Source organism: Aptenodytes patagonicus, chromosome 28 (assembly GCF_965638725.1).
Source record: "Aptenodytes patagonicus chromosome 28, bAptPat1.pri.cur, whole genome shotgun sequence".
Lineage (NCBI taxonomy): Eukaryota > Metazoa > Chordata > Aves > Sphenisciformes > Spheniscidae > Aptenodytes > Aptenodytes patagonicus.
The window spans coordinates 2,253,337-2,268,406 of NC_134976.1; positions in this window are offsets into that span (position 1 = coordinate 2,253,337).

Here is a 15,070-nt window from a genome sequence, read left to right on the forward strand (position 1 = left end):
GTCTGCACCCAGGAGCTGTGGGAATCTCTGGTCCTGCCTGGCAGCGCAGCTGGGGAGCCCTCGGGGCTCTGAGAGCAGCTCTTGGCCTGCAGGTGCTTTGCACAGGGGCCGGGCTGGGCCCCAGCACAGGGGGTTCAGGTCGCCCGGAGGCATCAGCCTGTGAGGGGAAGCCGTGCTGGGTTGCAAAACCCAGAAGCCATCCCACGAGAGCCCAGGGGAGCAGAGCCTGCTCCGAGTGCTGCCCACAGGGCTGGGCTGAAGGGCAGCTGTCATTGCAAGGTGCCCATCTGCAGGGCTCAGTCTCCCACATCAGCCTTACATCGTCAAGGAGCGGCAGGAGCTCCTCCGCCAGCTGCACAGCGATGGGGCTGGCCTCCTTCCTCTTCAGGTGACCCATCACGTTTCGGAAGACCACCAGGGCCTTCATCTTGATCTCTCTGTTGCCATCGTGGAGCACCTCCGTGATGTGTGGCAGGAGGACCTGTATTTTTCTTGCCTGTATGAAAGACAGAGTTTCCTTTTTGTGAAACGGTCAGAGACCGCCCTGGCAAAAATGCTCTGGTCACTGAGGACCAGCCTCCTGTCCGCTTCCTGGCAGGTGGTGGCACAGGGATCTCTGCGGCAGCCTCCTGGTGGGTGGTGGCCATGGGCACGCTGATGGGGATGCGGGAGAGCAGGGGGAGGGCATTTGGAGCAGTCACCCCACTGCCTGACTCCCAGCCAAGGCCAAGCCACCGCCTTACCCACTGCCCCAGCCCCTGGCTGCCAACATGGCTCCCCTTGACGACGCCCCGCTCACCGTGTCAGGTCTCTCTGACAGCGTGATGAGGCCTCCGAGAAACAGGGAGACCGCCACCAGGCTTGGATGCCTCCGATAGCTCTGGACGTGGGACTCGTCACCAAAATCCTCTGACTGAAACTCACTGGAGGCCATCAGCTGAAACAAACACAGCAGTGAGGTACTGGCAGAGCCCACGGGGCTCGCTGAAGGTGATCAAGGCCTTTTGCGGTAACTCACAGCCAAGTGAGGGATGCAGGCGTCCTCTGCGGCCAAGGTGGACGGGCTGTGTAATTTCATGGCCTGGAGTTTGCTGAGGAGCTCCTTTAAGATCTTCTCCAAAGTCTGGGGGATGGAAAGCATCACCTCCCACATGGCCATGCCAGTGCTGCAAGCCAGAGCGCTCTGTCAGCAGGGCTGCCTCAGCCACAGCAGCATGGCCTGGGACAGCCCCACATAACGCAGACCCTACCCCTCAGTTGGGCTGCCCTGGGCAGGCAGGAGAGGGCTGAGGTGGTGTTCCCCGTGGGGCTGGGAGGAGCGTGGTGGCTCTGGGCTGGCTCGGTCAGCTTTGGCTGCTGCGGGCCTGGCTGACCCACCAGGGCTGGAAAGCGTGTCGGGATGGAGAGCCCTGCTCCTCGGGGGCGTCCCGCAGTAGTCCTTGGGTCTGGCAGCCAGAGACTCTCCAGGTCCCTCTCCCCGCAGGGAACAAGCCCTCATGGCTTTTGGGGCCAGTACCTGTTTCCTGGTGGAGAGAACTTCAACAGGCTGAGGACCACTTCCATGGGGTCCTGGTCGGTCAGCAGGGGAAGTAGTGACTCCATGCTCTGCTGGGCTGACTTCATGTTGATGCGTTCCAGGTTTTTGTGGATGCACGTCATGATCTTTGGCACCTGGAGAGGACAGAGGTGAGGATGGTGCTGCCACTGGAGGGCAGCCATTTCCTCAGCTGCCCTTCCCATCCCTCTCTGCTGGCTTCAGGTGGCTTCAGGTGCCCGAGACACCTGGGTTTGGAAGGGAGGAATGGATGGAGGAAGAAGGCCTGACAGGGCTGAAGGGCAGGGCGGTCCAGCCACAGGCCGCTTACATCCGCCAGCCAGAAGTCAGGGTGTCTCGTGACCACATCCAGCATGTTTCTTGCCGCCTCCTTGTCAAAGATGCTGGAGTCTCTCATCGCCTCGATGGCCGCAAGGACGATGTCTGTCCTCTCAGACGGTTTGAGGTATTTTGCAAAGCTCTGTGGGAGGACGGAAGGGAGCGAAGGCATGTCACAGCGAGTGCCCTGATGGTGCTGCTTAGCTGGGCAGTGCGAGCAGCCCTGGCGAGAGATGCCCGGCAGTGCTAGTGGCAGTGGCCGCAGGAAAGCTGGCGGCAGGGGCTGCGGTCACTGCACGGGGGAGGATGAGAAGAGAGGGCCCCCAGGGTGAGGGAGGAAGGCTGGGCTCCTGGGCACAGTGTGCTGGCCCTACAGCGAAGCAGGGCTCGCTGGTGGCCAGGAGGGCTGGAGCTGCTGCTGGGACACTGGAGTGCAGCCCTCGCAGCATCCCTGCTCGGGGACGGTAGGAACCCTCTCACCAGGGACAGTGAGGCCACACCAGCCCCACTGGTTCTGGGTGCCTTTGCTCACACAAGTCCCCTGCTGATGCCACAGACAAGAGTCCCGGCAACGGGGGAGCTCATTACCATGGTAAAGTCCCTGGCGGTGGGCGAATGCAGGAAGGAGGTGGCCTCCGGTTTCCAGTGGAGCTGTTGTGCTTTATCCTTTGACATTGACCTGCCTAAACAGCGGGGGAAGCACAGAAGAGTCAGTAAGACGCAGCAGCTTTGCCAGCAAGCTTACCAAACGGCCCTGAGATCTGCTTGCAAGACGGCAGGACGCAAGCGGTCAAGGAGATTTCTGGAGGGCGTCAGGAATAGCTTCTTGCTACAAGCACTGGAGGGACCAGCCGGGGATCTGCTCTTCACTAAGAGGGAAGACACGGCTTTGGGACATGGTAATCAGTGGTAGCTTTGGCTGTGGGGTCCACAAAAGAGCGGGTCTCAAGATCCTGAAAGGAGGGAGGAAGGAGAGCAGCAGAGAAGAGATCCTGCACTTCAGGAGAGCACTCAGCTTCTGCAGCAAAATGACAGCTGGGATGCTACGGGAAGCAGTGGTGAGGGGCAAAGGAGGTCAGGAGGAGAAGCAGACCTATCAGGAGATGTCTGTGTGTGGAGGGGTGAAGCCCACCACAAGTTCTCTTACTTCTTTGCTCCATGATGAATCTGTAGAGGCAAAAAAGAGCATCCAAAGCTGGATAGCTTGTCACTTCCTTGGAAGATCGGAAAAGGAGGAGCTGTCCCAGCAGCTGTCCCAGGATTGGGATCTGGATGTCTCCATAGCAGACAGGGCCGTAAATGTCTCTTTCAAAGCGGTGACAGGCCTGGGTGAGGGAGGCAGAACAGCAGAAGGGTTGAGGGCAGGCAGCTGGTGCCAAAGCCCTGAACCCAAGAGTGTGTCCAGGCCTGGATCCCTGGTGAGTCAGGGCTTTGCAGGGCCATGCCGTCTGCGGCTCCCAAAGCAGCTAGCTGGGCAGCAGCCCCGCACGGGGAGAGCTGCAGGGTGCTCTGGTGTGCGGGGAGGGGGAGATGGCCTGGCCGGAGGGCGCCTGGCTCCTTACCTCCAGTGTGGGATCGGTGGCCAGCAAATAGCTCAGCGTCGTAATCCTCCCCAGGGCTCTCTCCTGCACATCGACTCTCTCAGAGTTGGTGAAGTTCAGCAGCATCTGGGAAGAGAGAAGCTGGTGGTGTGCCCTGGGAGCAGTCACCTGCTCCAGCAGAAGCAGCACTGCTGAACTCCTGGGCTGGACCCGCAGAGGCCATTAAGGCTTCCTCTGATCTCGAGCAAAGCCTGCAGTGGGGTTCCTGCCCCAGGGGCGCTCGCGGGCTTGCAGGCTTGGGACAAATCCCCCGGGCCAACCTTGTGGCCCGGCAGGAAGGCAGATGCCACCCTCTCTGCAGCCACTGTGCTCCGGAAGAGCCTGGTGGGCAGCCCCCGGCTACCCAAGGGAGGTGGGCACCCTCCCTGCAGTACGCTGTCTCTGCACGGCACTGGGGTGGGGACACCCCCTTCCCTCAGGGTGAGGAACAGCCCCTGTGAAGCCCACTCTTTGCACATGCCAGACCTGGAAGATACGCTGCAGCTCCTCGCTGACTCTGGAGGCAGGAGAGTTGAACACCAACGTCTCCAGCATGGTGTCCATGTCTTTCAGGGTCTGCGAGGAAGACAGAGAGTTGTGGCAGTGTTTCCTGTGGTCCATCTCACCCCCAGGAGACTGATCTGAACTCCCAGTGCCAAGGGAGGACTCCCGCACTGCCTCGTGGTGCCTGGGAGAGACCCAGGGGCAGACAATCTGCCGTGTGCAGGGCGGCCTGCGGCACTGGACGTGGCCAGGCCCACGGGAAGGGGACAAAGGGATGAGGGTGGGAAAGCAAAGCTGAGACCCTGCCCTGCCTTGGCTCTCTGGTCATATCGCAGCACAGGGTGGGCAGGGAGCAGCCCAGAGGGACTGGGGGCTCCTGTAGCTCACCCAGCGCTTACCTGACTGTAGAGGTAAGCGTCCAGGCTCCTCATTTCCTCTTTTGGAGGAAGCAAGAAGACGCTCGAGAGGCAGGCTTCTAGGAGGCTTTCCTCTTTGCCCTCCAGCGCTGTCTCCACCGAGCTGCAAAGAGAGAGAGAGGGGCCAGGTGGACACTGGTGCTGGGAGCAGTGCCTCGAGGCCTCGTGCAGGTGGGCACGGACCTCTGGGGCAGAGGTCCCAGGAGGGATGGGCAGGTACCTCAATTCGGCAATGGCAAGCATGGCTTCCTGCCGCACCTCCGTGCACAGTTGGTCCCTGGGCTCCTCTTCCAGCAGCACCTGCAGAGCACAACCGGGATGGGACCTGGCAGCTGCCAGCACCCAGTGCCTCCAGACCCTCGCCCTGCCCAAGCGCTGTCCTCACAGGGTGCCGGTGCCGGGAGGCCTTGCCCCCTTCCCCAGAGCCGCCGGCTGTCCCCTCACCTTGATATTCTCTGCCAGCTCGTATCTGTGGCAGAAGACATCTAGGCCCCGTAACAAGCCATAGTGCTTGGCATTTCTGCATAGTCTGCAGATGCACTTAAGGAACTTCATCTTCTGGCCCTCCTCCTGGCAGCCGGGGGAACAGAGAGAGAGAGAGACAGGGAGCGTGAGAGGCGGGGACACACGGACAGCGGGACTGGAGCGCTCGGGGTGCAGTGCCGTGTGGGAGACCTGGGAGAAGCAGCTCTGCCCAGGCAGCACACCTCCAGCAGCCCGGCAGCAGGCAGCAGAGCCCCTGTCAGCAGGCGCCGGCACAGCCGCCTTTGAAAGGGCCGCGGTTACCTTTCCTGGGCTGCTGACAAAGGCCTGGATGAAGTCCATGGTTTCCTGTTCCTCTTCGTACACAGGTAACCAGCTGGCATCTAATGGAGGAGGAGAGCAGGGAGGGCTTGTAGAGAGGGTCCGGTGGCAGGAGAGCAGAGGAAGGAGGTCTGCCCTCCGCCCAGCCCCGTGCCTGCTCCCCTGGCGCATTCTTCCTGTGCGTGTCAGGGCTGGAGGGTGCCTGGGCAGATGGGCTGCGATGCTGGAGCGTGGCGCGGTGGGGAAAGCCCCCAGTGCACCGGGCTGAGGAACTGGCTTGCAGACGGGCAGGAAAGGTCCCCGTCCCACAGCATCGCTGCCTCCTGCCAGCCCAGCTGCCTCTCGCTGCCTGTGCCCTGGAGCAGGAGCTGGGTCCCCTCTGCTCTCTACCTCCTTGGGAGAGGCTGTGCTGGGGCCAGCTCCCAGCCCTGAGCATCCCCGGCATTCAGGCAGCATCATGCCCACCACTCGTGGGACCCCCGCCGCCAGCATGCTGGGGAAATGTGATCCTGGCATCGAGCAGGGTGCGCATGCTGGCCCCAGCCCTGCCCAGACCAACAGGACCCCTCACTCACCAATCTGCAGTTGCTGGACCATGCACACCTCGTGGGGCTCTGTTGGAGAGTTGCTCTCCTGGGGAGTCCTGTCCTCCTCCCAGGCCACCCTGGGGTGCCTGGGGAGTCTCTCCGCCATCCTGCGGGATGGAGGAAAGGGGTAGGGGTGGGGAAGGGGGAAGGAAGCTTTGGCGAAACGCCTCGGCGCCGCGGGGCTGCCGGGGGCGGCGTGGAAAGACGTGGGCTGTGCACGGGGGCTCCTCGCCGGCTCCGTGCTCCTGCCCCGTCCCGTCGCCGTCCTGCCGGACACTGCGGGCTGGGGGCCGCAGCTGCGCTGACCACATGCAGTGCAGTGGGGTGTCACAAAGGGCCCCACTGTGACCCGCCGCCCGGGCAGGGAGGGGCAGGGCGTCCCCCGCGGGGCCACAGGGCTGGCTCATCCCTGGGCACCTGGGTGCTCTCGGGGTGTCTCCAGGCCCCCCTTTGCCCTCACGTCCCCTGGGGGCCTCCCTGTTGCTCTTCAGTGTGTGCTAGAGCCCCGTGTTCGCCTGGTTGACTGATCTGAAGAGCAGCGAAGCTGCTCCTTTTGTGGGCCTTTAGAGATTTCCAGCGATTTCTAGGGTGGGCAGCAGGGAGGAGAGACTTTTGTTATGGTTTCCGCTGTCTTGCTGCTTACAGAAGCTCTCGCTGGCTTGAGGTTAAACTAACCGTGTAACAAAGTGGGAAGCTGTTGGAGTTGGCAGAGCACGAAAGGAGGCATCTAGTTGGCGTGGGGTGAAGCTAGTAAGAGAGTAAGGGGGAAAACTACCAGACAGAAGTTGTGAAAGCAGAGCATCAGAAAAACGGGAGAAAGAGGGAATAGAAGGTGCAGCTGAGAATGAGGCTGGGACTCCTGGGGGTCCCAGTCCAGCAGCCCTGTACCTGCCCAGTGCAGCCTGCAGCAGGATAATAAACCTGTTGCGCTGACTGTACTGCCTGTGTTTGACTGGCTTCTGTCGTCAGGCAGACCTGGAGCGCTCCCCGGTGTCAGCCAAGGGGCACCCCAGAGAGGGCAGAGGAGGGCTCCAGCCTCTCCAAACAAGGGGTTTGTTGGTCAGGCAATAATATTCGAGTGGAAAAAGTGGTCCCACTGATTTTTGGTTTGTATTGCCTTGTAGATCTTGAACATGCCAAAGGGATGGGTTCATTGTGTTGTGAATAGTTGCGAGATAAACGGCTGGATTAATCAAGCACACGTCAAGCATACAAGGCCTAAGCTAACGAGCACATCGTGAGATAGGTGAGAACTAGCAGAAACCAGACAAGGACAACCAGAGCTGTAACAAAGGGCGGTGATGAGCCAATTTGTGACTATGTAGGGAGAAGTTCACCTCCTGCAGAGCCCACCCGAGACCACTAGAAACCACCCGAGACCCCTGTAGAAGCCCCTAAAGGACTCAAAACGCAGGCGTGAAAGACTATGCAGATATTATAATTAGTTCTGGGAAATGTAATGAATATGTATGATTATTCCAAGAAATGGGATGCATATGTATATCGAAGAACCATATAAGGGATGGTTGATGCAACGTACGGTGTGCAGGCTAGGCGGAGAGATCCCCCATGCACCCGGCGCCGAATAGAGTAATGCCTGCTCTTTAATACACCCAGTGTTAAGGAGTTTCATTCCCGATTTTCAGTGGCAGTTGGAAGGAGGAAGTCATGAAGCAACCCCAGAGCTGAAGCTGCCTGCAGAGGCTTGGGGGGGGAGGGGGGGGGCCGCGGTCTGGGGCATCCCGCTGTCAGCCTGCTGGCAGATTTTCCTTGTGTGTAAAATCTTAATTACAGCGGGACAGGCTGCCATGCTGCCCGAGCGCGAAGGCAACATTGCCGTGTTCATTGAGCTGGAGAATAGCAGCATGTCCTGCCAGGGGACCGCGGCGCTGGCAGTGCCAGCGGCTGTGCCCAACATCCCAGAGGGCTGCAGCCCAATGCGGGGCTCCCAGGGGTTTGGGGGGCTTGCCAGAACAGGGGGAGGACATGGGAGAAGAAGAGGGGGAGGAGGGAGCGGCTCGGGGGGCAGGAGGAGAAAGCGGAGGGGAGCTCTGCGGTCCTGGGATGCGTGCAGCCGGCAAGGTGGCCAAAACTGTACCAAGCTCCGCTCCGCCGCCGAACATGCCTAGTGCCTGCGGCTGGGGGTGAGGCTCGTCGCAGGCTTGGATGGAGCCGGGACATGCTGAGCATCCTCCAGCCAAACCCAACTGGGTTGGTTAAGGAGCAGGGTCGCGGAGGGCAGCAAGGCTCAGGCAGTGCTTCTGCCTGCTCTGCTGGGAAGTAAAAGGAGCATAAAAGCATTCGGGCAAAAAACAGCCTCACAGATGTTCCCCCGTGTCCTGGTTTCGGCAGGGATAGAGTTAATTTCCTTTGTAGTAGCTAGTACAGTGTTTTGGATTTAGGATGAGAACAAAGTTGATAACGCACCGATGTTTTAGTTGTTGTTAGGTAATGCTTACACGAGCCAAGGACTTTTCAGCTTCCCATGCTCTACCGACTGAGAAGGCTGGAGGTACACAAGAAGCTGGGAGGGGGCACAGCCAAACTGGCCAAAGGGACATTCCATACCATGTGACGTCATGCTCAGTACATAGACTGGGGAAAGCTGGCCGGGGGGGCCGCTGCTCGGGGACTGTCTGGGCATCGGTCGGCGGGTGGTGAGCAGTTGCACTGTGCATCACTTGTTTTGTGTATTATTATTATTATCATATTATTATTATAATTTTATTTCTATTATTAAACTGTTTTTATCTCAACCCACGAGTTTTTCTCACTTGTGCTCTTCCAATTCTCTCCCCCATCCCACCGGGTGGGGGGGAGTGAGCGAGCGGCTGCATGGTGCTTAGTTGCCGACTGAAATTAAACCACGACAGTCCTTTTTTGGCGCCCAACGTGGGGCACGAAGGGTTTGAGATTATAACAGATTAACCGGAGTGTATTAAGGAACTTATATCTGTTAGTAGTTGTGGGTCACAATGTTGGTTTCTCTGTTCTCGATATTGATTTGTATAATCTGCATCGCGCTCTTTTTCCTGCTGTGCATGTGAAAGATTGGTGTTGGGTTTTGCAGTTGGCTGTGGTCTGCAGTGAATAGTGATGTCTCGCTTGTGAGGTTTGTTTTTAGAACATTGACCTTGACGTTAGTGTGGTATGTAAACTTCACAGTGAAGCCGTTACTGTACCACGGAGACCATTTCATGGAGACAACTAGCAATTGCAGTAACTTTTCTGAGAGTTTTTTTACGGAGGAAATACAGAATGGCAGTGTCACTACCTTCTTCTGTGATGTTTCCTCCTTCATTACAGTAACTTTTCAGTATTTTGAACATCCTTGGGCAGTTAAGATACTTCTATGAATACTTCTTGGGAATATTGTTTCGGTTTTGTCTAAAGTTGGTAAGCAATTTAAGAATATCATCCAGAGATCTGCCCCAAGGCTGAATAATTATGAGTGGCAGGGTGTGTGGGACAAGATGGGCAAGTACCTAGGCCAATGGGCACCCCCAGTGTTTTGGAACTTCACCCCTGAGCAAGTGCAGAATCCTGAAAAGTTAGTAGAATATTTGGACAAAGTATGCTGTCACCCTGGCAACTCCAGAGAGATGCAGATCATTGCAACGTGCTGGGGCCTGGCCCATGCCTACCGAGCCCTGTTCAACACCATTCAGTACCCTCAAAGGGAAGAGAAGGTCTCTGGCTCTGACAGTAAAACGACACGCACTGCGGCCACTCAGACCCGGGCAACGCGCCCTGCGGCCACTCCGACCCCAGCGACATGCTGTGCAGCCACTCAGACGCCGGCAACAGGCCCTGTGGCCACTCCGACCCCGGCAACAGGCACTGCAGCTACTCAGACGCCGGTAACAGGCCCTGCGGCCACTTTGACCCTGGCAACATGCACTACGGCCACTCCAACCCCGGCGACAAGCTCTGCGGCCACTCCAACACCGGCAACAAGCCCTGCGGCCACTCAGACTCCAGTGACAGGCCCTGCGGCCACTCCAACCCCGGCGACAGGCACTGCGGCCACTCCAACCATGGCGACAGGCACTGCGGCCACTCCAACCCCGGCGACAGGCCCTGCAGCCACTCAGACCCCGGCGACAGGCCCTGCGGCCACTCAGACTCCGGTGACATGCACTTGCACTGCGGCCACTCCAACCCCAGCAACACGCCCTGTGGCTGAACCAAGGAACCAGCCTGTGCCGGTATCAGTCGCCCCTGTACACAAGAAGAAATTTTGGAAGCGGAAGTCGGCTCGTTTAGTAAGGGAGGAAGAAGCTTCTTCTAAAAGGGAACCAGAGGAAGAAGTGTACGAGACAGATGACCCTAGAGAAGGGCCAACACGAGAACGGGACGAGGAGAGCCGGCCGCTGACCAGGGAGGAGGAAGAGGAAGAACTCATAAACGAGGCAGTGACCACCCGATCTCTATCCCTGAGTGAGCTGCGAGATAGACAAAAAGATTTCAGCCGTCGTCCAGGTGAGCATATTGTCACCTGGCTGCTCCGATGCTGGGATAATGGGGCCAGTAGCCTGGCATTAGAGGGTAGGGAAGCCAAGCAGCTGGGATCCCTTTCTAGGGAAGGGGGCATTGACAAAGCAATTGGAAAAGGGACACGAGTCCTCAGCCTTTGGAGGCGACTCTTGTCAAGCGTGAAGGAAAGGTACCCCTTTAAGGAAGATGTCATATGTCGCCCAAGCAAGTGGGCCACCATGGAGAAGGGCATCCAGTTTCTGAGAGAATTAGCTGTGCTGGAGGTGATTTATGATGACCTGAACAATGAACAACTATCCAAAGATCCAGACGAAGTCAAGTGCACACGACCCATGTGGCGGAAGTTTATAAGGAGCTCACCATCGTCATACGCCAATTCATTGGCAGTGATGACCTGGAAAGATGGAGCGGAACAAACAGTGGATGAATTGGCTAGTCAACTCCGGCAATACGAGGAAAGTCTTTCTTCCTCCCTCGTCTCGGCTGTGGAGAAACTGTCCGAAAAACTGTCCCGGGAGATCCAGCAACTCAGAGAGGATAGGTCCTGCTCCTCACCTGTACGGACCAGTATCTCGGCTATTAGAAGTAAGCGTTCTTTTGCTCAAGAGAGAGAATATAAAGGGTACACACCACGGGGCACCCTATGGTTTTATCTGCGTGACCACGGAGAGGACATGAGGAAGTGGGATGGGAAACCTACTGCAGCCCTAGGGGCACGGGTACGCGAATTGCAAGGGAAAACAATCACAGAAAGAGGTTCTTCCAGGAAAATTGCTGCTCCAGTTTCCAGCGGGCAGTTCCCCAGAGAGAGTAGAAGGGCTGATCTTACTCTTGATCTTAATGAAGAAACTTCTGACTCGTACGTACAAGAAATGAGAAATGAGTACTGTGATGAGGATTAGAGGGGCCCTGCCTCCAGCCAGGGGGAGGAAAGGGACAACCGGGTTTACTGGACTGTGTGGATTCGGTGGCCTGGCACATCAGACCCACAGAAGTATAAGGCTCTGGTAGACGCCGGTGCACAGTGTACCCTAATGCCATCAAGATATATAGGGGCAGAACCCATCTGTATTTCTGGGGTGACGGGGGGATCCCAACAGCTAACTGTATTGGAAGCCGAAGTGAGTCTAACTGGGAATGGGTGGCAGAAGCACGCCATTGTGACTGGCCCAGAGGCTCCGTGCATCCTTGGCATAGACTACCTCAGGAGAGGGTATTTCAAGGACCCAAAAGGGTACCGGTGGGCTTTTGGTATAGCTGCCTTGGAGATGGAGGAAATTAAACAGCTGTCCACCTTGCCTGGTCTCTCGGAGGACCCCTCTGTTGTGGGGTTGCTGAAGGTCGAAGACCAACAAGTGCCAATCGCTACCACCACGGTGCACCGGCGGCAATATCGCACCAACCCAGACTCCTTGATTCCCATCCATGAGCTGATTCGTCAACTGGAGAGCCAAGGAGTGATCAGCAAGACTCGCTCACCCTTTAACAGTCCCGTATGGCCAGTCTAATGGAGAGTGGAGACTAACAGTAGACTATCGTGGCCTAAATGAAGTCACGCCACCGCTGAGTGCTGCTGTGCCAGACGTGCTAGAACTTCAATACAGATTGGAGTCAAAGGCAGCCAAGTGGTATGCCACAGTTGATATTGCTAATGCGTTTTTCTCAATCCCTTTGGCAGCGGAGTGCAGGCCACAATTTGCTTTCACTTGGAGGGGCGTTCAGTACACCTGGAACCAACTGCCCCAGGGGTGGAAACACAGCCCTACCACCATTTGCCATGGACTGATCCAGAGTGCACTAGAACAGGGTGGAGCTCCAGAACACCTGCAATACATTGATGATATCATCGTGTGGGGCAACACAGCAGGAGAAGTTTTTGAAAAAGGGAAGGAAATAGTCCAAATCCTGCTGAAGGCCGGGTTTGCCATAAAACAAAGTAAGGTCAAGGGACCTGCACAGGAGATCCAATTTTTAGGAATAAAATGGCAAGATGGACGTCGTCAGATCCCAATGGATGTGATCAACAAAATAACAGCCATGTCTCCACCAACTAGCAAAAAGGAAACACAAGCTTTCTTAGGCGTCGTGGGTTTTTGGAGAATGCACATTCCAAATTACAGTCTGATTGTAAACCCTCTCTATCAAGTGACCCGAAAGAAGAACGATTTCAAATGGGGCCCTGAGCAACGACAAGCTTTTGAACAAATTAAACGGGAGATAGTTCACGCGGTAGCCCTGGGGGGCCAGTCCGGGCAGGACAAGATGTAAGAAATGTGCTCTACACCGCAGCTGGGGAGAATGGCCCTACCTGGAGCCTCTGGCAGAAAGCACCAGGGGAGACTCGAGGTCGACCCCTAGGGTTTTGGAGTCGGGGATACAGAGGATCCGAGGCCCGCTATACTCCAACTGAAAAAGAGATATTAGCAGCATATGAAGGGGTTCGAGCTGCTTCAGAAGTGATCGGCACTGAAGCACAGCTCCTCCTGGCACCCCGACTGCCAGTGCTAGGCTGGATGTTCAGAGGGAGGGTCCCCTGTACACATCATGCAACTGATGCTACGTGGAGTAAGTGGATCGCACTGATCACACAATGGGCTCGAATAGGAAACCCCAGTTGCCCAGGAATCCTGGAAGTGATCATGGATTGGCCAGAGGGCAAAGATTTTGGAATATCGCCAGAGGAGGAGGTGACGCGTGCTGAAGAGGCCCCAATGTATAATGAACTACCAGAAAATGAGAAGCAATGTGCCCTGTTCACTGATGGGTCCTGTCGTCTTGTGGGAAAGCATCGGAGGTGGAAAGCTGCTGTATGGAGTCCCATGCGACAAGTTGTAGAAACTGCTGAAGGAGAAGGTGAATCGAGCCAATTTGCAGAAGTAAAGGCCATCCAGCTGGCTTTAGACATTGCTGACCGAGACAAGTGGCCAGTGCTCTATCTCTGTACTGACTCATGGATGGTGGCAAATGCCCCGTGGGGGTGGTTGCAGCAATGGAAGCAGAGCAACTGGCAGCGCAGAGGCAAACCCATCTGGGCTGCCGCATTGTGGCAAGATATTGCTGCCCGGGTGGAGAACCTGGTTGTAAAAGTCCGTCACGTAGATGCTCACGTACCCAAGAGTCGGGCCACTGAAGAACATCAAAACAACCAGCAGGTGGATCAGGCTGCTAAGATTGAAGTGGCTCAGGTGGATCTGGACTGGCAACATAAGGGTGAATTATTTCTAGCTCGGTGGGCCCATGACACCTCAGGCCACCAAGGAAGAGATGCAACATACAGATGGGCTCGTGATCGAGGGGTGGACTTGACCATGGACACTATAGCCCAGGTTATCCATGAATGCGAAACATGCGCTGCAATCAAGCAAGCCAAGCGGTTAAAGCCTCTCTGGTATGGAGGACGATGGCTGAAATATAAATATGGGGAGGCCTGGCAGATCGATTATATCACACTCCCACAAACCCGCCAAGGCAAGCGCCACGTGCTTACAATGGTGGAGGCAACCACCGGATGGCTGGAAACATATCCCGTGCCCCATGCCACTGCGTGGTCGGCTGCGTGGTGCTTAGTTGCCGACTGAAATTAAACCACGACACCCTGCATTCTTGTTCAATGTTGTAGTACTGCGTTTTGCTGTGTGGTTTTACACATTACTTAGGATTGAAGGCACTCAACTTCAGCCTCCCTATTAACTGATGTAGTAGAGAGATCTCATTTTCTGAAGGTCAGGGAAAGGCTTTTTTTGGTGATAAATGTGAATATGACATTGTTACCATTTTCTGAGCTGAGGGTTCTCAGTTGTTGTTGGCGCTTCAGTTTTCAGCTGTTGTTGCTGAGAGTGATGATGATGATGATGATGATGATGATGATGATGATGATGATGATGATGATGATGATTTTAATTAACCAAAGCTGGCTTTGTTGGCTCTGTGCAAAAGAACAAAATATTATTTGGGATCTGATGATCCTTTGTCAACCACAGGTCTGCAGTTTAATGAAGTAATTGTGGTTTTGCTCGTGTCTCTTCAGAATTAGCATCCTGCTAGTGTGATTATAGTCTGCTTTGATTAACCTGCAGCTAAAGCTGAACGGAATTGCTTCCAGTGGGAAGGGGGAAGATGATAGCCCGAGAAGCCTGGAAACCCACAGCGGGTTAAGCACTCTTACTGCTTCTGCCACTACAGCAGAGGGAAGAATCTGATGAATGCTATGCAGCATGTTGAGTGTTTTCTTTCCGCTTATGAGCTGCTGGTGACAGCAAGCCCCACAGATACTAAATGAAGGGCTGTGCGCAGCAGCAGCGGATACTTTGCGCTATGAGCACGGTTTATTTATCCTTAAAAGCAAGTGAAGCCGTTTGTTAAAAATAAGCTTTCCTAGATTAATTGAATTGACCTGAAACTCAGTCGCATCAACATCTTTTGCTGGGGTCTTTTGCAACCTTGTACTTTAAATTTTAGCACAGTAAGAAAAGAACATTGCTTTCCTCCCCTTTAATGCACATAGGCATGCGCCATGCACATATGCATGGATGCTTACGCATGTGTAACTCCAGTCACATGTACCTCTTAACGGACTAATAGGTGTATATTTAAGGACTTGGCTTCCTTTTTTGTGTTTGATTGTTTAGCTTCAAACCATTAGCTACTCTGAGGGGCGGTTATGAATCTTGGCAGGAGATAATCTAGTGACCCTAGAGAGGCAAAGAACAGAGCAGAGAGGCTTCCAGCCAGCAGGCTCCTGGAGCATCTCATCGGTCCGTTTTCACCCCCTCGTTCTGTGGGGTAGGATTTCATTCCAGCCCGTGCAGG